Source organism: Staurois parvus, unplaced genomic scaffold (genome assembly GCF_062004578.1).
Source record: "Staurois parvus isolate SC_StPar_1 unplaced genomic scaffold, SC_StPar_1.0 ptg000218l, whole genome shotgun sequence".
Classification (NCBI taxonomy): domain Eukaryota; kingdom Metazoa; phylum Chordata; class Amphibia; order Anura; family Ranidae; genus Staurois; species Staurois parvus.
This window is the reverse complement of record NW_028318014.1, coordinates 7,472,985-7,496,138: the sequence shown is the minus strand read 5'-3', so window position 1 is coordinate 7,496,138 and position 23,154 is coordinate 7,472,985. Positions and strand designations below refer to the sequence as shown.

At 43.1% G+C, this 23,154-nt stretch overlaps 1 protein-coding gene across 1 annotated transcript in view; it reads right to left on the bottom strand.

Annotated features, from left to right (window-relative positions):
* The window catches only part of ARB2A (ARB2 cotranscriptional regulator A), a 662,616-nt gene extending 644,505 nt beyond the window's left edge, over positions 1 to 18,111 (bottom strand). Inside the window, exon 1 of the mRNA XM_089679165.1 lies at positions 17,739 to 18,111. The gene's annotated coding sequence lies outside the window, so the exon portion shown is untranslated. The remainder of the gene's footprint in view (positions 1 to 17,738) is intronic.
* Positions 18,112 to 23,154: the final 5,043 nt, after the last annotated feature.

Here is a 23,154-nt window from a genome sequence, read left to right as displayed (position 1 = left end):
AGAGAATTGGAGAAAGTGCAGAAAAGGGCAACCATACTACTATGAGACATGAAAGAGCTCAGCTATGAGGAAAGATTAGGTAAACTCAATTTATTTTCCTTAATACATAAGTGGTCCACAGAGGGAACTAGGTTTAGAGTTTTTCCACTTTAAGGTCATTACAGAGGACAAGGGGGCACTCTTTACGTCTGGAGAAAAGAGATTTAACCTTCACATACAGAAAGGCTTCTTCACAGTAAGAGCTGTGAAAATGTGGAATAGGCTCCCTCAAGAACTGGTTCTGGCCAGCTCAGTAGATTGTTTTAAAAAAAGCGGGATACATTCCTAAATGTACAAAATACAAACGAATAATAATAAAACCAAAAGGTAGTTGATCCAGGGAAGATCTGATTGCCTCCTGGGGGATCAGGAAGGATTTTGTTCCTCTGCCTCCCTCTGGATCAGCTGTGGGTATAGCATTGCGTATATTGAGGTACAATAATGAATGTCTGCAGGCAACAGTGAAGCATGGTGGAGGTTCCTTGCAAGTTTGGGGCTGCATTTCTGCAAATGGAGTTGGTGATATGGTCAGGGTCAATGGTTTCCTCAGATCTGAGAAATACCAGCAGATACTTAACCATCATGCCATACCTGCCAGGTTCATCAAAAACTGCACAGTGGCTAAATGGTTAGCACTTCCGCCTAGCAGCACTAGGGTCGTTAGTTTGAATCCCAACCATGAGACCACTTGCCTGGAGTTTGCATATTCTCCCGTGCCTTTGTGGGTTTCTTCCAAGTACTCTGGTTTCCTCCCACACTCCAAAGACATGCTGGTAGGTTAATTGGATCCTGTCTAAATTGGCCCTAGTATGTGTATGTATGAATGTGAGTTAGGGACCTTAGATTGTACGCCCCTTGAGGGTTAGGAACTGATGTGAATGTAATATACACACACATATACATACACATACACACGTAAAGCTCTGAGTAAACTGACAGCGCTATATAAATACCTGTAATTAAAAAAATTTAAAAACTGTGTGCAAGTATACTTTGAAGAATTGATGCTGTTTTGAAGGCAAGGGGTGTTCACACCAAATATTGATCTGATTTGGATTTCTCTTCTGTTCAGTTACTTTCCACTTCGTAATTGATAGAAATAAGCTATTAACACTTCTATTTATGAAACCATTCTTCATTTACAGCATTTTACAGCATTTTTTAAAACCTGCCTAAGACTTTTGCACAGTACATGTTTTCTCTGTGCCTGAGTGGGTTTCCTCCGGGTACTCCGGTTTCCTCCCATACACCTAGTATGTATATGCATGCATGTAAGTTAGGGACCTTAAATTGTACGCCCCTTGAGGGTTAGGGACTGATGTGAATATATATGTAGATTCTGCATAAATTGACGGCGCTATATAGGTACCTGTAATAAATAAATACTGTAACTTACAGCATTTGTAGTCTATGGAACCTGTTCATCCAATTTCTTATAAATGGAAAAAAACTAGTCCTTCTAATGAAGGCAAACTTTTTACATTCTCCCAAGCAGGAAAGACAAACCTTTGTATAATTAGCATAAACATAGTCAGGCTTTACATTAAATCAAGCTCCACATAAAAGTAGTTGTTGGCACTTTAAGGAAAATAAATTGTAAAAAGTAGGAAACCAACCTTGTATGAACTGTGTGACATTTTGCTCTCCCATTGGCTTAACCAGTCCCTGTAATAAATGCTTTGTGAAGCTGGGACACAATTATGCAGCACGAGTAGCAGGTGCTTGCAACGCAGAAATCCCTTCCAGTCTAGAGTACTATATCATTAAGCAAGTTGATCATTCACACAATCAGGACAATCAGCTAAACTCTGCAAGCAATCCTACACAGAACTCAAAGCTTAGGGATTACATGTTTCCAAATTACTGTCACAGCAGGACTGCTTTATAAAAAATAGGTGCCAGCTCAAAACATACCTCCCACTATGAACCTAAAAACCCAATTACAAAAATAAAGCACAGCATGTGTGAAAATATTCCACTTTCAGAAGATTCAGAGGACTTTGTAGGGGTCCTTATATTTTGTAAACTGCACAGTACTTAAGAATGGATCTTTATGCCTTTTGTACCTCCAGAAATAAACATAATTCAAGAAAGCTGGCATTTACTCTGCATCCTCTGCAAATAGAGTTGGTGCATAAAAAGCCTCAGGCACTAAATCAGGGCATATGATTATCTCACGAATCCCTTCAAATAGGTGCATTCTTCTGATATAAAGCTAGGATGCAGAACTTTCCTATGCTGCATAATATTTACAGGTAGGCTGTCTGCATACCCATTATATATAAAAAAAAAAAAAAAAACTTGATATAGCTTTCCTTTTTATTAAAATGGATTTCGGAGACTTGAAAGTTTCGGAGACTTGAAAGTTGGAGTCAACTACAAATGTAGCAAACACATTATGTGGCAAGAAAAAAACGAATGTCTGATTTATAGTATAATGAGTCTCCTATGTAGTGGCAGATCTCAGAACTGAAAAGTCGATCAGTGTTGATACATGTGTAACTGTCCAACTGGCCAATCCATTGGAAATTACTGTTTTTAGGTTTGGATGCATTTGCACTACCAAATATGTGCAATTTCTGTGTTCTTTAACATGCTGAAACTATTAAAATACCTTAAATAGTTTGGTAGGTTGTTGCTCTACAACTCCCACTGTGGTGTACTGAAAATTGTATTTCTGTTTGGAAGAGATTGATTAATACAGCTCTTCTATACTAGAAGTTTACATATCAAGAATAAAATTCTATCCAGAATTTGAAAACCTTTTCAGTTATTTGAAATCACCTCCCTTTACAGCTGATGTCTCTATAGCCAACCCGCCACCTAAGAGAAAGAGAGAGGAACTTTTCTAATAGCCTGTGCCAGTGACAACTGTCTAATGGTGGCCATACATGTAACAATCTGATTGAACAACTCTTCACAGAATCAAACAGTATGATCGGATCTAGTAATCCGTGAAAAGGCACTGATCAATTTCAAGCAAAACTGATCAATTTAAATCGAAATTATTTTGGATGGTCTGCACTCAAAATCCAGTTGTAGGAAAGTAGATAATTTGATACGGTTGTTAAAATATGGCATATCAAACAATCTTTTCTGGTGAACAATCCTAATCAGAAAATGGAGAAATGACCCCATTGGGGCACAAATGGCAATTCAAAGATTAGCTTTTCCCCAAATCTATAAAAAAAATAAATAAAAAGTTTTGGATTTAGATACAATTTAGAGCTAATGTCCAGGTTGCATTTATATAGTTTGTTTGGACCAACACCTGTAGAAGCAGCTTTTTTTCAAGCTGCTGTGTGCATGAGGCCTAAACTGTATGTAGCCTCAGCTACAGGTGGTCTGTTCCGCTAACAGGATGAGACCTTCCCGTCCTCTTGGAACAAAATAGTCAGAGTTTGTGACTTCCTCAAACCACCGCTCCATCCCAGTCAGTTAGAAGAAGATGCTTTATATTCATAGAATACAAAGCTGCCTCTAAATGGCTGAGCAGTGCTCAGTCTGACTGTTTTCCGCAGGTGGAAAAGGAATGTGTCGTCCCACTGCCACAACACAGTGCTGTATACTGTATGTATCTGAGGCTACATGCAGGTTTATACAGCACCAGCTACAGCAACAGTTAGTGAAGTAAATAGCTTGTCTGGACCAACTTGGTCCAAACAATCTATTTAAAGTTAAATTAAGCTTGAAGGTCACCTTTAAAGTGGAACCAAACCCCCCTATCCTTCACAGCTAAGAAAGCTGCCATCTTAGCCTCTTGATCTGAAGTTGCCATGGTGCTGCACATGTGATCAGTTATGACACCAGACATTTGATGGTATCACAGTTTGGTTGAGACCACAAGCAGCTGTGACACTTATTAGTCATGGCATGCCTTGAGCATAACCAATTTGAGAAACCGTCAAATTGATGGGTTTAGTTCTGTTTTAAGCCTACATTTCTTTTGTCTGTAATGCAAACAAATGAACAAGACTGTTTTTCTTCTGTAATTTTTTATAATAAAAAAAAGGAAACAAAAAGCATATTTAAAAAGAAAGCCTGTATACCAACAACAGGAATGATTTAAATTATAATGAATATGGAATCAAGCTAACATAAAATCACCCAGAGCAAGTGAGAGAACATAATATCCTGTGGCTAGAAAGGGTCATAGTGGGTCCTACCAACATAACCTTTTCAGGTAAATCATGTCAATTGTACGTGATGCCTGACCTAGGTCACCTCTTTCTTACACTAATCATAAAGATGAGCTTTGCCCCAACAGCACAGAGACTTGTACAGCACTTGTAGAAGTGCATAGGGCAACACAAATCGGGAACTCAAGCTTGGCAAACTATATTACTCAGGTAATCTAATAGAATATTTCAAGTAGAAGAAGAGTAACAAAAATTAATATCCTGCTGTGAGAAGGAGAATACAACAAAAACAACTAGCAACAATTTCAAAGAAATTCAGGATACTCCACGAATCAGAACGAATATACCCAAACAGCACATCCAGTATAGCAAGTCATTTTAATGAGCAGTGGTCACGTAAACAAAACTTGTACTGACAAATAGAGGACCACAAGGAAAAACGAACAAAGTGTATGTAAAATCAGATGTATTGTTTTAGTTTTGGACAGAGTATAGGAGGGGAAAGTATTTATAACAGAAACAGATTGGGGCGCTTCTGTAATAAAAACCCCAGTAGTCAGCAATTTAAAAAAAAAGAAAGATTAATACCAGTTTAAAGTCACTGACCTGAAACAAGCATAAAGGAGGAAATCTAATCTTGGTGTGAAAATCAGACAGACAAACATACTGTATCTAGGCATGGCAACCCAAATGCTAATGATTGGACACTTGGTTTATTATTATTATTATTATTATACAGTATTTATAAAGCGCCAATAGTTCGCTCAGCGCTGTACATTAGAAAGGGGGACAGAACATGTGACAGTACAATACCAATACAATGCAAAACATGAGGGGATTGAGGGCCCTGCTCTTTCGAGCTTACAATCTAGGAGGGAGGGGATGGTGGCACAGGAGGAGATAGCTGTGGGGGGTGAAGTGGTAGGAAGAGTGGAGGAGGTCGGCAAGTTAGCAGGGGGTGGGGTAGGCTTCCCTGAAGAGATGGGTTTTCAGGGTGCGCCTAAAGGAGAGGAGAGTAGGTGATAATCTGATGGGTTGGGGAAGGGAGTTCCAGAGGATGGGTGACACCCTGGAGAAGTCCTGGAGGCGGGCATGGGAGGAGGAGACCAGGGAACTAGAGAGAAGGAGGTCTTGTGAGGAGCGCAGTGTGCGTGCTGGGCGGTACTTTGATATTAGGTCAGTGATGTAGTTCGGGGCAGTATGGTGGACGGCTTTGTACGTCAGCGTTAGGATTTTGAATTTGATCCGTTGCGCAATCGGAAGCCAGTGGAGGGATTGGCAGAGGGGGGTGGTGGAAACGGAGTGGTTGGAAAGGTGAATGAGTCTGGCAGCTGTGTTCAGGATGGACTGAAGCGGGGATAGCCAGCGGCGAGGCAGGCCAGTGAGGAGGGAGTTGCAGTAGTCGAGTCGTGATATGATGAGGGAGTGGATGAGCTGTTTAGTGGTTTCTGGGGTTAGGAACGTGCGGATTTTGGCGATGTTGCAGAGGTGGAGTTTTAGAGTATATAGTCAGTCTTCTATGGCTGGGTATAGCTGATGCCTTTGGATGATTGCTACTAGGCAAACAGAAGACAAGGTCCTATTTAGTGGCTATACTACATGCAGGGCTGCTGTTAGAAATCACAAGGCTCCATACAGCCTACCTGACAGTGCCCCTGTCCAGTAAGACATTAATCTAGGTGAGGGGGTCTAGTATGACACATACAGAGAAGATTGGCCATGTGGTTTGTATCTAAAGCTGGAAACTGGTATGAGCACAGAGTCTGGGAATGGATGCTGCAGGTGACTATCTGGAACTAGGGGTCTGGTATAGTGCAGAGAAGCAGGATGCTTGTTTCAATGAATATCCAGATCTAAGAGACCAGTATGACACTAAGCAGAAGGCTAGCTTTTGTGGTTAATATCCAGGTTCTGGGAGACCTGTATAACACTGCCAGCAGCTATTGATAGAAGAATCCTCTCCATAGAGTCTTTCCCCAGTAAAGATGTCCTACTTCCTGAAGATACCAAGGTAATTTGAGCTTTTTTTTTTTAATTCCATGCGGATGGGGCTGTGCCTTCTGTTTATTTTTTACTAGTATCTAACCTCTTGAGGCCACAGCTAAACCCAGCCGTAGAAGACTGACTGTGTCCCTCAATGAATAAAAGCAGAAATCAAGGAGATAAAAAGCATACAGCTTCCTAAATGCATTTGGAGTGGATGAAGACTGCGCAAACAATAATAAGGAACTGAAAGTCAATGATATGTTTTAAAAAGCATTTTATCAATCACCTAAAAACAAGCTGCTTATTCATCATCATGCAAAAAGCAGAAGAAATTAAGTCAGCATTAGGATTTCAGGCAGTAAAATAAAACCACTAAGGACTATAATGGCTAACTTTAGGGTTACTCTTACCGATATCATATTCAAATCAAAGGCCATCCCTTTAATCTACAGATGAATGGAAAAAACTTAATGCAAAGTAACATGTTACATAGTACTTCTGAATGAAACTTCTAAAGCTTTTTTTTACCGCAGTTGGTGCAATATTTGCAAGTCCCTGCTGTCATTTTGTCAGCCTGGAATTGCCGGTCAGAGCAGCAGGACAGGGAGTGCTATGTTCACCCTATTTACTTTGTTGATTTTTTTACCATACAGAGAATGCCCAGGGTCCACAAGGGGTTAACACTCACTGCAAGCTGACCAAGTGTAGAAAACCATAGCAACCGGTTAGAACTTACTTTCATGAAATAATAGTACCACATGAATTATGACCCATTGCCATGGTCACTACACTATGCACCTCACATTGTTTGACATATTAAGCCTTCAACTTTTTCTTTTCTCAGGAGGTCGAATAGGTTGACAATAGGCATTCCAAAATATCTGTATGAATTACCATGAGTCCTTAAGATTAGTATATTTTGCTTTTGGCACTGCGGTTTTTCCACTAACTTGTCACTTAATTTTACTACAAAATATTCATTCAAACAAAATTTCAGATATTTAAAAAAAAAAAAAAAACAAGGCTTTTTACTAATCAATTCAGTATGGAAAAAAAGGTTTACAAATGATAGACAAAATATCAGAGAAAAAGAAATCCAAGTCCAATTGCAGTCAATGGGGAGGAGCAGACAAGGAAAAACATCTGGCAGAGGTTCTAACCCTTCCCTTTGTACTTGGAGTAGAGGTGATGGAATTCTCAAAGTAAACACAAAAAGGGGAATTTACTAAGACTAGAGCAGCTGGAATCTGGAGCAGTTGTGCATGGCAATCAGTCAGCTGCTACCTTTCATCTTCATAGTGTAAATGCCTGGTCATACCGATGTGATTTGACAATTGACAATCGCACCTGAAATCACATCTAATGAATGTGAATGTCAGTGTCTTAACATGTGCGATTTGCTGCAGCGAATGATATGAATGAATGAATGATAACATTCATAGTTCCTTGTGCTCTCAACTACACTGTCAAATGGCATCAAATAGCTGGTGTCATAACTGATCACCCGTAGAGTATCATGGCAACTGCAGATCAAAGAGAATGCAAAGCAAATGCAAACAGAACTTTAGCAGCATGTTAGCAGCAGATAGTTTGCTGCGTTCAGAGGCGGCTGTGGACGCAGCAACACTCTATGGTATGGTAACATACAAATTGGACAAATATCTGCTGCCAGTTTGTGAGCAGCCAAAACTCCACAGACATACCGACCCCAGGGTAGGTCAGATGCTCTACCCACATGTAACCACTCAGAGGAGTGGTCACATGCCAATGGCAGAAGCACCAGCCATTGATTTGTCAGTAAAAATCTGACCACCGCCACTGACAGCTCCATCTGTTCACACTGTGTGCGCAGGCAACTAATAGAACTGCCAGAAAGAATCTCTTCATTCACAATAATACAAACCTCTGATGTTCTTTATTACATGTGATTTCAATCATTGTTATGTACAATTATTTGAAGTTCTATTTTCACCTTTTTCATTCACTTAGTAAAGCCTCCAAAAGATATAAAAAAACAGGTAAATTTCTGCAGTCAACACTTACACAGTACAAAGTTTCCTCACCCACAATTGACAGTGTTGGGCCATTCACCATCAATATCTGATGGCATTAATCACATGTACCCCACATTTGTGAGCACCAGGTTTTTTTCTTTGAAACCCCCCACCACTACCACTACCAGTAGCTGTGTTCAGCAGCCAGTATCAAAAATGTGTAATGCTCAGAAGGAAGCCACTAAAGCAAACTAGTTCTTAAAAAGTGACAAAGTCCCCTGAAAGCCCACCTGCTGACCGATTAATATCCACCATCATTGTGTCTTCCCCCCCTCCATTGCTGTGTTGGAGCCCTCACTTATCCAGATACAGGCAGCATATGACCTTCTCCCAGGATGCAGTGTGCTGCCAATCACCACGCTGTCACATGAAGAGGAGGATCATGTTATCAACCCTGAGTAAGCAGCGACACAGAGCCTACAGAGTTTGACTCCCAGCTCCAGTGGAGGAACGGAACTGTAGCAAAGCTAAATGAAGGTGAGTGTAAGTGGGTCAGGGCATTTAGGAGACTGTCACATTTCCCTGAATGGGTCAGTCTGTTTAAAGTAGTACTAAAACCTAGCGTATTTAATCAGAAACACGTCTAGGTAGGTTAAAGATGCATGTTGCAGTAAATAATTATCAGAAAAGGTCTGGAACAACTTATTGTTGTTTTGGAGCCATATCCACCTACTGCCTCTGTGACAATTATTCGAAGTTCTAGTTGGGGCACGTGCTCTCACAACATCAAGAGTCAGCTGACTAGTCTAATCATTCCATGTGCAGCACATTTGTGCCCACTTACTGATGACATGGGATGTTGCCTGTGCGTGTCAGAAGACTTATCATGGGATATCACTTATCACATTGCACAGGTGGCTCCTGTAGACCCTGCTAAGTAAAGGGGACCCCCACAAACAGGAATGTGGGGGCAGCGATTACATTGTTCAACAGGTAAAAAGTTTTGGGCATAAAATTAGCTAATCTTACATAATTTTGGGGTGCTGAAAACTAAAATGACCCTAAAAAATGTTGATTGGCTCTAGTTTCCATGATATATTCACCCATCTAATGACGTAAGCCATTCAAAATTATGATGCAACTTCAGCTGCATATTGCGCAATTGATACTGGTGACCAATAGAAAATTGCATGTATACTGAGATGATGCAATATTAGCCTTTAATTGCATCACTTCACTGCATAAAAGCTGCAGTATCTGTAGCTGATTGTAGTTCGACAGCGTCTTTACATTTCGTTTTATGCTTATATAGGCTACTCAGTAATGCCTCGAACTTGTGTGAATAAAGCAGATAATTTCTGCTATATCTGCGGTGAAATAACTTTTATCTCACAAAAAAGGAGGATAACAGGAATGATTAAGAAAGCCTACAACTTGTATTTTGGCTGCAAGATAGGAGACCAGGACAAGAGCTGGGCACCACATATATGCTGCAATTCTTGTGGGACGGCACTGGAGCAATGGTTGAATGGAAAAAAGGCATCTATGCCTTTCGCTGTGCCAATGATTTGGAGAGAGCCAACAGATCATGTTAGTAATTGTTACTTTTGTATGGTGCCTCCAATTGTAAAAGGGCTAAATAAGAAGAAAAAGTTATCTGTGCACTATCCAAATATTCCATCGGCAATACGTCCAGTTCTTCATGGAGAGGGGCTACCAATTCCTAAAGCACCAGAATCCTTCGTGGTTGAGTCAAGTGAGGAAGAACCTGAAGCGTGTAGTCACGTGCAGTTGTAAGAGATAGCCCTTTCCTCGAATACAAGAGAAAAGCCAAGAGAAGCAAAACCGACACAAACTGAAGACAAAACTAGTGAGAATCCTAAGTATTAAAATGATTCAACTTAGCTTATGGCTATAATTTTTCTTGGTAATCCTATGCAATATACCGTATTTGCCGGCGTATAAGACGACTGGGCGTATAAGACGACCCCCCTACTTTTCCTGCTAAAATGTAGTGTTTGGGCTATACTCGCCGTATAAGACTACCCCTCTTCCAATGCACACCAGTGGGAGGAATAGTGCCCCATCATTGATGTCAGTGGGAGGAATAGTGCCCCATCATTGATGTCAGTGGGAGGAATAGTGCCCCATCATTGGTATCAGTGGGAGGAATAGTGCCCCATCATTGGTATCAGTGGGAGGAATAGTGCCCCATCATTGGTATCAGTGGGGGGAATAGGTGCCCCATCATTGGTATCAGTGGGAGGAATAGTGCCCCATCATTGGTATCAGTGGGGGGAATAGGTGCCCCATCATTGGTATCAGTGGCAGGAATAGTGCCCCATCATTGGTATCAGTGGCAGGAATAGTGCCCCATCATTGGTATCAGTGGCAGGAATAGTGCCCCATCATTGGTGTCAGTGGGAGGAATGGTGTCCCATCATTGGTGTCAGTGAGGGGTGGAATAGTGCCCCATCATTGGTGTCAGTGGGGGGAGGAATAGTGCCCCATCGTTGGTGTCAGTGGGGGGGGGAATAGTGCCCCATCGTTGGTGTCAGTGGGGGGGAGGAATAGTGCCCCATCGTTGGTGTCAGTGGGGGGGGGAATAGTGCCCCATCGTTGGTGTCAGTGGGGGGGAGGAATAGTGCCCCATCGTTGGTGTCAGTGGGAGGAATAGTGCCCCATCGTTGGTATCAGTGGGAGGAATAGTGCCCCATCATTGGTATCAGTGACACCAATGATGGGGCACTATTCCTCCCACTGAGACTTGCTGACCCTGTTCTCGTATGGTGCTGCTGCAGCCAGCATATGTGGTTGCAGCAGCACCTCTACACAGAGCACTTACCTGCTGCTCCGGCACTCAATTTTCGCGGGGCCGCTCGGCTCCGCCCCCTCGCCGGTGATTGGCCGCCTGTGTGCCTTTCCTGAGCTACAGTTCTGGCAGCCAATCACCGGTGAGGAGGCGGAGCCGCGCAGCCGCACGAACATCCAGTGGCCGAACTGAAGGAGACGCCGCGCTTCCTGGACCGGATCGTCGTGGGACTGGATCCAGGTAAGAGACGTCAGCCCCTGCAAACCCCTGTACTTAATGCCGCAGCCCCCCTAACATGTGTACCGGCGTATAAGACGACCCCCGACTTTTGAGAAGATTTTCAAGGGTCAAAAAGTCGTCTTATACGCCGGCAAATACGGTATTATGCCATTTAGGCTTTGTTATGTAGTCAATATCACTTGCTTTATATTTGTGGAAAGACATCTATCTATATAATTATTGTGCATTATGTAGTCATTACGCCTATAGTAGAAAACTTTCCGTTTACAGAAAAACTAGAGCCAATTGACAAATTTCATTGTTATATTTGAACTCAGAATGTGAAATTCATTAGGAAATGGATCCTTTTGTTTCCAAAACTGGCAAAAAATAAAAATTTGTTGAACAGTGTTATTGAAGCAGCCAAACAAGGTAATAAGGCCAGCTGTAAAAAAGAGGAAGCCTTTAAAACAGATCTCCTGTGAAACCAATAGTTCTCCCTAGTAGTGGGGCTGCCCCTACACTGCAAAGACTAAAGTGTTACTAAACCCACAACAGTACAATCAGTCTGTATGTGCAGTAAAGCCTGCTTGTAATATTCACCGTGGGACCTAAGGTGTTAATCCTCTGCATTGTGTAAAAAGAATGTTTGATCCTGACTTCTCTGATCCTCCCCTTCTTCCAGTGTCCACTAAATATCTCCTGATAGAACAGAGGCTATGGGGCAAGCTGCACATGCTCAGTTTGCTGTATATTGCTAGAGAGTGTTTTTTTTTCTTGGGAGAGTGCATGAGATCAGCACAGGGAGAATCAGCACTGTACAGACAGAGGCCAGGTGTTCTGCATCCTCCTACAGGAGAATGAAAACTCCTCCTACAAACTGTAACCAGTGCTCTGCTGGACACTGATAGAAGTCACAAGACTGCTCTAACTGCTGATGAGAAAAGGTATTTAGCAGTTTATATTTACTATAATAACTGCATTTCCATGTTCTGTGTACTGTGGGAGATCAGATTTAGTAAATGCAGGGTCCTGGGTTTAGTAACACTTTAAATGTATGTTTAGGTCTAGAGGGCCACAAAAAGCAGTTTTTCCTTACCCGATTCTCCACTCCCCAGGTAGCCAGCACTCTCTTCTGTTCCGTGCTCTCCAGAGTTGGACTGTCCCTCGATGTTCTCACGTCCAATGCAGAGCAACGGATTCTGCATTGTGCTTAAAGAACCTGGAAGAGCTGTAACCACCAAAGTATGGGGAGGAGTTTGTGAGGACCAGTATTACAGCACACAGGAAGCCTGTGGGAGAGGAGGTTCAAGTAAGTAAAACTGCTTTTTTTTTGTACCTTAGACCACATCAGCATAAAATCCTTGCATTGCAGTGGCAATGGAGGATTTTTATTTCTCTAGAATTCATCTTTAGAGTAAGTGTGTACTTGCTCTGCTGAAATGTACAAAGATAAAAGTGTTTACTATTCCTTTAAAGTAGAATTCCAGGTTTAATATGACTTTAACCATTAGCCGCCCGGCCAATGGCCGTTTGGCGGCTTGAAAAGCGCTGCAGCTTTCCGGGTGCACGCCATCTGGCGTGCTCCCGCACATGCGCGGTTTGCGCGGTTGCAGAGCAATGCAGCAGTGCGATCTGTCACCGCCCGTGCACCTCGGACACGGCCGATGACAGATCCGAGTACCGGCTCCCGTTGCTGGTACCATGTGACCTGCTGTGACCAATCACAGCAGGTCACATGACAGTTGTATACAATGGATGGCTTCATTCATGATGCCATCCATTGTATACTAGTGCCTAGCTGTGAATGGTCACAGCTAATCACATGCACATGTCATGTGATTAGCTGTGACCAAATCACAGCTAAGCACAAAAAAAAAAAAAAAAAGCTGAATGAATCGATTTCATTCAGGTAAATGCTTGCTTATAGCAAAGTAATTCTTTGCTATAAGCAAATTGTGTAAAAAAAAAACAAAGAAAAATACTGATCACTTCCCCAAAGTAGTACAGTGTTACTATGGTAACATTGTACTATTTTGGTCATAGTAAAATATGAAAAAAAATCTTAAAAAAAATAAAAAAAAATGTAATAAAAAATTAAATATAATAAAAAAATATATATATATATTTTTCATACCGTCACCAGTCAGTGTCGCTGTTCACCGCCATGCCAGTTATATGATGACGCTGTACTGCACTGGTGACAGTATGTAAAAAAAATAAATAGTGAAAATAATTTTTTACATTTTTTCATTTTCCGAAAAATTATGACAAAAAAATACAACTTCAAAAAATTCGCCATGCCTCTTATGAAGTACGTCGGACTGTCTACTCTGCAAAAAGGGGTCATTTGGGGGATATCTGTACTGTTCTGACATTCTTGGACCTCAAGAAATTAGATTAGCTGTCAGTACTTCAGGATTGATCAATATTCAGATCTATACCATAGTTTGTGAACTCTATAACTTTCCTACAAACTAAAAAATACATCCTAATTTGGGTTATTTTCACCAAAGACATGTAGTAGAATACATCTCAGCCTAAATTTATGAAGAACAATTATTTATTTGTAAACTTTTATAACAGAAACCAAGAAAAATGTGGTTTTTTTTCAAAATTTTTGGTCTTTTTTTGTTAATTTAGCAAAAAATAAAAACCCCAGCGGTGATTAAATACCACCAAAAGAAAGCTCTAGTTGTGTGAAGAAAATGATCAAATTTTAGTTTGGGTACAATGTTGTATGACCGCGCAATTGTCATTCAAAGTGTGAGAGCGCTGAAACCTGAAAACTGGCCTGGGCAGGAAGGTGTAAAATTGCACGGTATTGAAACGGTTAAATAGCTTGCTATGTGTGCTGTAATATACTGTAGTAGTATCAGCTACATACAGTAAGCACAACTTCCCATCCGCTACCAGAGTTAATGCAGAACTTCACTTTCTCAAACCAACATTGACTATATCTAATCCTTACGCTGCTAGCATTAGTAAATAGATTATATGTTCTATTTACTTGTTTGTTTGTTTTTATTTCAGTTACTTCCTGGTTTCCAGGCCTAAGCAAATTATCCCAGACATTCCTGAAGTCTTCAATAGGGGAGGGGGGTTCTCAGCTAAGTAAACCCTGTTGCCTGCATGCCTGAGCTAAGATCAGATCGATTCCAGGAAGGAAATTAATCGTCTGCCCTTACCCAAAATGAACACAGCCAGAAATGTTGGGGAAGGAGGGGGGGGCGTGAATTTGCTTTGAATATTAACCACTTCCAGGCTGACCTATAGCAGTTATACTGCTACAGAGAGGCCACTCTGTGCAAAAGCACGTGTATATATACGTGATTTTGCATTTCCAGGTAGGGGGTGCACGCACTATTCATTTGATGGCTTCTCAGTTCAGTTGAGCACAGCACGACTTGAATGTAACAGTTCTGGGAAACAGTTAAAGTGGTTGTAAACTCTTACATATAGCCATTGAAGTGCCTGGCCTCACGTGATACCCAAAGAAGGAACAAATCTTCCTACATAGGTTGTACCTGTCTACGTGCAGTCTTCTCTTCTATGCATCTGTTTGAAGGAAATCACACTCTGCAGAGCTCAATGAGGAGAGCTCTGAGAGCTGATTGGAGGGAAGGGACACACCCCCTTCACACAGGAATAGAACTGAGGCTGTCAATCTGCTGGAGGTCCCTCCCCTGTCACCTTTTCTCTCTTGGTGCCAGAAACACTTGTCAGAAGTGACTCATGCAGACAGCAGAGGAACGAAACAGCAGACAGAAATTACACTTTGGCCTCCTTCATACCGTGGTGCAGAGATGTCAGCTTTTCTGCATGCGGTCTGTAAGGGCACAACAAAAACAATTATTCTCTATGTGCCCTGTTCACACCACAACATTAGTATCACGTGCAGATTTTTTTCTGCACACAAATCTGCAACGTGTATAAAACGCATTGCAGCAAACATGAAAACTGATGTCTCTTTAAGTCAATTCAGCATGTCAGTTTCCATCAGTTTTCATGCAGGTATAGTGTGAATGGGCCCTTAGTGCTCTAGATTGAGACAAGTACACACTATAGAAGGATATGCTTTTTTATATTTCATATCTGAGGTTTACAACCAGTTTAAAGTGGAACTAAACTCTCAGAAATACTCATCTCCACCTTCCAGTGATGTGGCACTTACATCCTTTGACAGCCACTGTCATCTTCTCCCCAGCTACTCTACTTCCGCATTCTGGATTTTCAGCGTCTTGGTTGGTCAGTGGCGGAATGATATCATCCCACGCTTGTACAAGGGAGCTAGTTATTTCGCATGCACAGATCAGTATGCATTCAAGGGAAGAATGCAAGCAGGCAAGTAAGGGTTTGCAACTGCAGAAGGGACATGGTATATTACCTACTGTAATAACACGTGTGTACGTATGTGTCTGTGTTGTTTAATACTTAAACGCATAATTCACTGTTACCAAAAAAACTTTCTATGCATCTGGGGCATCTGTAGATAAAAATTGTGCAGCTTTGACTAAAGATGAATAATGCCCTTCTATAGGTGTATATGTGTAGGCCACTTACATACCTCATGAAGCCTGACTGGAAAACTCCCAGGATGTTGGTAAGAGAAGCCTAGCTGCTACTATTCACCTCCACCATCATAGGAGTGAGCTCGCCAATGCTGAGCTAGATCGATCTGCTAAAAAAAAAAAAAAAAAAACACAAGGCGATACATCCTACTCCATCATAGGGTGGAATTGTAGGGCACTCAGGTGTAAATGGACAGCACGTTTGTTTACACTCGACCGCCCATAGAGCAGATTGGGCTTTGTCCGTGTCCGCTCTGCATAAACTGAGCAGGCACGGACCAGTCATCCGCCCCCTCTGCTCAGCAGAGGATCAGTGGACAGATCCCCTGCTGAGCAAATCGCATTGCGCCCCATGTGAAAGAGGCCTTTGTGTTTATCTACAGACGAACCTTTCCGCATAGGCAGTTTTTCATTAAAGGTGAACTAACCCTTTAAAGCGGAGTTAAAATTACCTCTCTTAAAGGCGCTGGTCTCTTCCCCCGAGTGCCAGTCTTCAAGCCTCTTCATTGGCCAGTGTGGGATAACATTACTCCTTCACATGCGCAGGAGCCAGTCAGCCCGATATGTGGGGACTGTACCCGCAGTGTAAGCTGAGCTGCACGTTTGCAGCTCAGTGCAAATACCAGAGAACACTATGGAGCAGGAAGGTAGGTATATTTATTGCAGAAAAGACATGTAATAATACCTACCTACTTGCAGTTTGTTACAGTGGAGATAACCTACAACACCTGTCCAGTTTTTATTGCTGTCTGTGCCCTCGTTAGGGAGATTCTGCCTCTATTTTGTCCTGTTTACTGTTATTATTGAAAGCAAAAGAAAATCCCAAATTTTGGGGTGTCCTCAGAAAAGTAAGAGTGGAAATCTTCCATTGAGAACACTAATTCTGGTGACCTCAAGGGCCCCAAAGGGACTACCTAAATTTGCAGGTATTTCCCATCACTTCCGGTCGTGGCTATGGGACAGGAAGTGAAGGAAAATCTCCCCAATGACTAAAGTCAGATGGCAAAAAAAAAAAAAAAACTGACAGGGGTTTCCTCCCTTACCCAAAAAATGTTTTGCCTATAGTTCTAATTTAAAAGGTCTCTAATGGCTGGACATTTTGCACCTTAATGCTTTCCATGCATTAAATTAAAAAATTCCCAATTTGTATCCCCCTGTATACTTACCTGAGCTCAGTCTCAATCCAGTGCTGTGCCCGTCTGTAATGGCTCTCTTTTTTCTCTGCTCACATAGGCAGCAGAGGGTGCCATTGGCTCCTGCTGCTGTTAATCAAATCCTGTGAGATAGGAGCAGGGGGTGGGGCTGAGCCACAGTGTGTGTGTCAATATGTGCACACAGGGAGTGAGCCCACACATGTGCCCCCATAGGGAGCGGTTTCCTATGGTGGCACTTTGAGAAGAGGAGCCCAGAGCGCCGGCAGGGGACCCCAGAAGAGGAGGATCAGGGCTGCTCTGTGCAACACCACTGCACAAAGTAGGTAAGTATAACATATTCATTATTTTAATTTAAAAAATAAGCTTTACAATCGCTTTAAGCTGTAACACAAAGGTGTGAACTAGTCAAATAGGAATGAATGGGATGTGTACTTGTAATGTATATTCATGCGTCTTCCATCAGGAAATTGGACAAGTGTGAGCGAATCTAAGCGGTTATATTCCAAAGTGTGACCCGATGGATTATTTGCCCATAGCTCTATTACCGCCCTTTCTCACAACACGGTCATGGAAACGGGCAAACATCACCTCAATAACAGAGAGGGCATTAATCCCAACACTTGTATAATACACCCAATCCTCCACCAATGTTCCAGAGAGCCTCCTACACCATCCCGTGTCATCGTCCGTCTCCTTCACAGCATTCCGTGTACTTCCAAATCTCCAGGTGTGCCTTAAAATGTAAATCCACCCTTTCTGCTCATGCACCTTCCCGCCATGCAACACATGCGTATAACACGGACAGCCGTGCGCTGCACACTCACTTTGCCTCCCTTTTTAATGGGGCGCTGCGCCACTTCCACGTGCCGTCACCACCGCCAGGACACAAGGCCAGGTAATCCAAAGGGTTAATAAAAAGAATGTAAAACAAATAAAAATGAAATAAAACCACCAGCTCTGCTTGCAGGCTGGACACAGGTAAAGGATGGGGAAGTCACTGGTACACAACTAGCAGAAGGCAATGATAAAGCTGCCGGTGTCCTGCCAAGATTCTGCGCCCAGGATAGAGAAAAGCGCCAATAATTTCCTCCAGAAAACATCAGGAAACAGCTGCCCCATCCATCAGCTGCACAGCTTTTCTATGAAGCTCATTTGAGAGGACCCGGCCGGAAGGAAGACAAGCAGCCAGTGGACGAACGTGCGTTCCAAGCCTCGCTCTGGCCTGGCCGCCGCTTGTCATGATCATGTGATCCGCTCGGTTCTTTTTTCCTGATGGAATATGGAGTTCTGTGGCTGCTCCTGACATATGACTGCGGTGCAGTGTTCGCTGGCAGGAACACTACAACTCCCACAATCCCCTACGACTTCCACTGAACGCTCAGTTATAGGCTTAATCGCCGGCGAAACAGTTCAGTCCTATAGTGTGTGGATATCCCAGGGAACGAGTGAGGACTGGCTACAGCGACACTCTTTCGTTCGGGAGACAGGAATCTGAGTGTTTGTTTACATGTTCAGCAGTTTAGTTGTAACAAAAGAAAGTCCAGTGTTTTTCTAGCATTGAAATCTAGAAAATTGCATAAAACTGAATGAATGAACCACTTGAAGACCAAGCCTTTTCTGGTACTTTTTGTGTACATGTAACAATCAGTATTTTTTGCTGGAAAATGTTCTTAGAACCCCGAAACATATTTTTAAAGCAGAAGCTGTAGAGAATAAATTGGTGGGTTTTACAATGTTTTATGGCATGCAATGTTTCTGTAGTGGTTTTTCAAATACAAATTTTTGGGAAAAATACACTTTTCTTGAATTTTAATGCAAAACATAAGGCAGCACAGTAGCTAAATGGTTAGCACATCCGCCTGGCAGTACTAAGGTTGTTGGTTCGAATCCCAACCATGGCACCTCCTGCCTGGAGTTTGCATGTTCTCCCTGTGCCTGCGTGCATTTCCTCTGGGTGCTCCAGTTTCCTCCTACACTCCAAAGACATGCTGGTAGGTTAACTGGATCCCGTATGGTTATGTATGAATGTGAGTTAGGGACCTTAAATTGTACGCCCCTTGAGGGTTAGGGACGGATGTGAATGTACAATATATATGTAAAGCGCTGCGTAAATTGATTGCGCTATATAAGTACCTGAAATAAAAATATACACTATACGCTTTAAAATTTGTGCACGCCTGTGCTTGGCGACAAACGTAAATTTTACTATCCTTAGGCAACAGTTTAACAGCCTTTACATGTTTTCACCTTAAATTTACAGAGGAGATCTTTGAATTACTGCCGATAATTTGACATTCGTGGTGATACCTCACATGTATGGGACGATTGCTGTTTACGTGCATGCAGGACCAAGGTGTGCATTTGCCTTTGCGCGCAAGTACGGGGGGGGGGGGGGGGCGGAGGCACTTTGATTTTTTTTTAATTAATTTTTTTTTTTTTACACTGCCACTTTAAAAAAAAATTGTGTCACTTTTATTGCTGTCAAGGAATGTAAACATCCCTTGTTACAGCAATAGGTGTGTGACAGAGCCTGTTTATGGAGAGGTCTGGGGTCAATAAAACCCCAAATCTCTCCTCTGCTCCTAAAAGCAGTCAATCACTCCAAGATCGGTGTGAGTAAATGTTTTTTTTATTTTAAATGTCATCGTTTTAGTTTCAAGTAAACCGGAAATGATGTCAGGTCATATAGGGTTACTATTCTATAACTAGGGTTACTATATCACAGAGCCGAACAAAGCAGATTCAGTCTTTGTTCAGCTCTGTGATCAGCCGGCTTTAGCGCCCGCTGGTCGATTGGGACAGTAGGGGGGATGTCTCCTCCTGCTTCATGTAATAGCAATCTAGCGGCTAGTTAGCCACTCCAATTGCTAATACAGGAAAGCCAACCATCGGCTCTAAAAAACGGCACCGGGATAATGCCTGCAGCTGAAGGTGTCATCCCGGTACAGCCACTTGAAGTCCAACGACATTAAAGGTGACTGGTCAGCAAGTGGTTAAACCCAAGAGCGAACATTATTGTACCTATAGTTCATTGACAGACACAGCTTCTCTTCTTATCTTACCTTATCCATGACTAGTAGAATTGTATAGCGCCACCTGCTGGAGTAGGACACTAGACAGAAAAGAACTCGGCACCTCCTATGGGCAGTCCTTTCTGGATAAAACCCCCTCTCTGCTATAGGCAACCTAGTTATTCTGCCTAGTATTTCAGGAGTAAGGACCTGGTTCCCTGCTGGGACCTGTGGTTCCATATTTTTTTTCTTGCAGAAACCTTCAATCAACAGCCAGGCTGGGTGACAGGCTGGATAATCTAGATCCAGTGGTCACCCCAGCCTTACCGTCAAGCACACGCAGACCTTTAGCTACATGCTTTGTCAGCTGCAACAGCCCCATCCTGGACCAGGGTGGCCAGCCAGTTAAACATCTCACGGGGATACATGACCAGGTGCTGGAATCCGCGTCACAGTGTTACCCTGCCTGACAGCCACTACTCACTTCAGTGGAGAGGAGAATATGACATGGGAGCCTTACCCGCATGCTCCACTGGAATGGTAAGTAGATGCCCCCTTTCTTCCCTGCCTGGACATGGTGTGGGGTGCGAGTACCATGGGGTAGTCAGTCCTGCGGTTTCCCTCCCCAACCTCTGGAATTTTCTGCTGGCTTTCTATCTCAGCTTCCCTCCCTGTGTCATGTGGTCTAGAGGCACTTTGTCCCCCCCCCCCCCCTATATTTTTGGGTGTCTGATTTTTGGCAGCATCCTGGTGGAGGTGGTGTTTTTGGGTTCTACCACTGCAGGCTCCATGGATTCTGAGTGCTTGGCTAGTGAGTACAGGGCCTCTGTTTCTGCACAGGAAAAGGCGTTTGTCACCACACTGATTCTTTCAGTGTGACAGACGCTTAAGATTGAGAACTATGCTGGAGCAGCTGATGCAGTCCCGATTCCTTATGCCAGCTAGGTTCTTTAAGGTCTTTCCTTATCTTGCATATTTTGAAAAATTTGTCTACAAAGGTTGGGAGTTTCTGAAGTGTCTTTTTCGCTTCCTAAACGCTTTGCGGCACGCTATTTTGAGGAAACTCTTCTGTTGAAGCGGATCTCTCCTCTTGCAGTGGATCAGCCAATTTCGGCGTTATACAAGCCATTTTGAGTTCGGTGAAGGAATCCTCCTCCATTAAGGATCCTGTGGATTGCAAGGCAGTCAGTTACACGTTCCATGTTTACCATTGGCGGGTCAGCGTTGCACCTTGTGCTGGCCACAATAGTGTCTGTGTCCTGTGTTTTCAGTTTCTCAGACTCTGACTGAATGGAAGTCGATTTTGCATCAAGGAATGGCTTCTAGCCACATGTCCCAGGAGTATGTGGAACTGGCTGACCAGTTGGTCCAGGGTTTTGAAATACATGTGTGGTGCTTCCCTTGATGTTGCTACACTTCTCTCCAAGCTCTCCGTTTTGGCACTGGTGCTTCGATGAGTGCTTTGGCTCAATTGTTCATCCACGGACTAGAAAAAAAAAAAGGCCACGACTTTCCAGGGTGAAAGCCTTTTTGAGACTACCTTGGATGATATCTTTAATAACATGATGGGTGCTAAGAGGATCTTCCTACCACGATCCAAGAAAGGGAAGGAACTACGCTGGAAGACTGGACCTTCCTTCTCAGCTCATGGTTAAAAAGATATGTGCCAGCCAGCTAGGAGACAGCCTAAATCCTCCAAAAGCCACACACATCACACACTATAAACAACTCTTGTAGCGCTCAAACACATCCTTTGTGCCAGAATGAACATAAAAGAAATAAATGATATGTATAAACAAGACACTCACTCTACAGTATATTCCCAGCTGCACTTTGCTTCTGAGCTGAGTTGCTTCAACATTGCTTATGCAGTGCAAGTATGTGTGTGCCTAATAGCATGTATAATATGAGCAGGGCAAGAAAGAGGAGCACTAATCAACTTAACACAAACACGCTGGCCACTGGCAACCAGTATGTATGTAGTAGTAAAAAAAACTCTTTACAGTGCACACTCCACAGCAATGTCCCTGTACTGGTGACTTCACCTGACTATACCGACAGTTTTGATTGGGTACCACCAATCTTTCTCAAGGAACCCTTGAGAGGGAGATTACTGGGATCAGTTACCTGGGCAACTTGCTCTTGCAAAAAGAGAATCACTTGGCCTTGCTGGACAGTGTCCAGAACGGCATGCATTCCCTGCAAAACCTCGGATGGGTCTTGAAACTCAAGATGTCTGCCTTGGCTCAGACCAGGAATTTGATGTATCTGGGTCTGATTCTCAACTCGGAGTAGGTCAAAGTGTTTCTTCAGCCAGACAAATGCCAGAAACTTCGGACTGTGGTCCAACTGCTCTGGTCCTGCAATTAGTCCTTCCTGCAACCTTGCATGCAGGCTCTGGGTCTGATGATGTCCACCTTCTAGGCTGTTCTGTGTGCATAGTTCTGTACAAGGACTCTGCAGAAAAAAATCTGTCTAACTGGGGCAGATCTCTTGAGTCTTGACGATGAGCTCTCTCCTCTCGTGGCTCTGGTCTCCATCCCTATGGGAAAGGAAGCCCTTCTGCCCATTTGTTGGATTGTAGTCACAACGGATGCCAGTCAGTCCAGCTAGAGAGGAGTCCTGGGCTCTAGTTCAGCTGGGGGTTGCTGGTCTCCAGGGGAAGCTCAACTGTCTGTCAATGTCTTAGAGCTACAAGCTATCAGATCATCCCTGGGGCTCTGGACCGATCATCTCTAGGGGCCCGGTTAGAATCCAATCAGACAATGCCACTGTGTGGTGGTTTATGTGAGTCTTCAAGGGGGTATGAGGAGTGTGGTGGTGGCACTGGAGATATTTCACTTTTCCTGGTGGGTGGAACTGTTTGTTTTTTCTCCACCATGACCATTCTTAGCTTTGTAAACTGGCAATCGGATTATCTCAGCCATCAGATGCTGGAGCAGGGAGTGTGATCCCTGCTCCAGGATGTGTTCCAGCATCTCTGCCTATGCTGGGCAATTCTGGACATGGACCTGCTGGTGTCACGCCTCAACAGGGAGGTGGGCTCAGTATCACCTCATTTATGCCTTTCCTTCTCTCAAGGTGCTCCCTTGCCTGATATGAAGGATAGAGACTGAAGGGGTTTCGGTCAATTTGGTGGGTCCAGATTGGCCTTATCATCCATGGTAGGTCAATGTGGTGCGGCTGGTCGCAGATGCTCCATGGTGGCTGCCTCTTTGGAAGGACATTC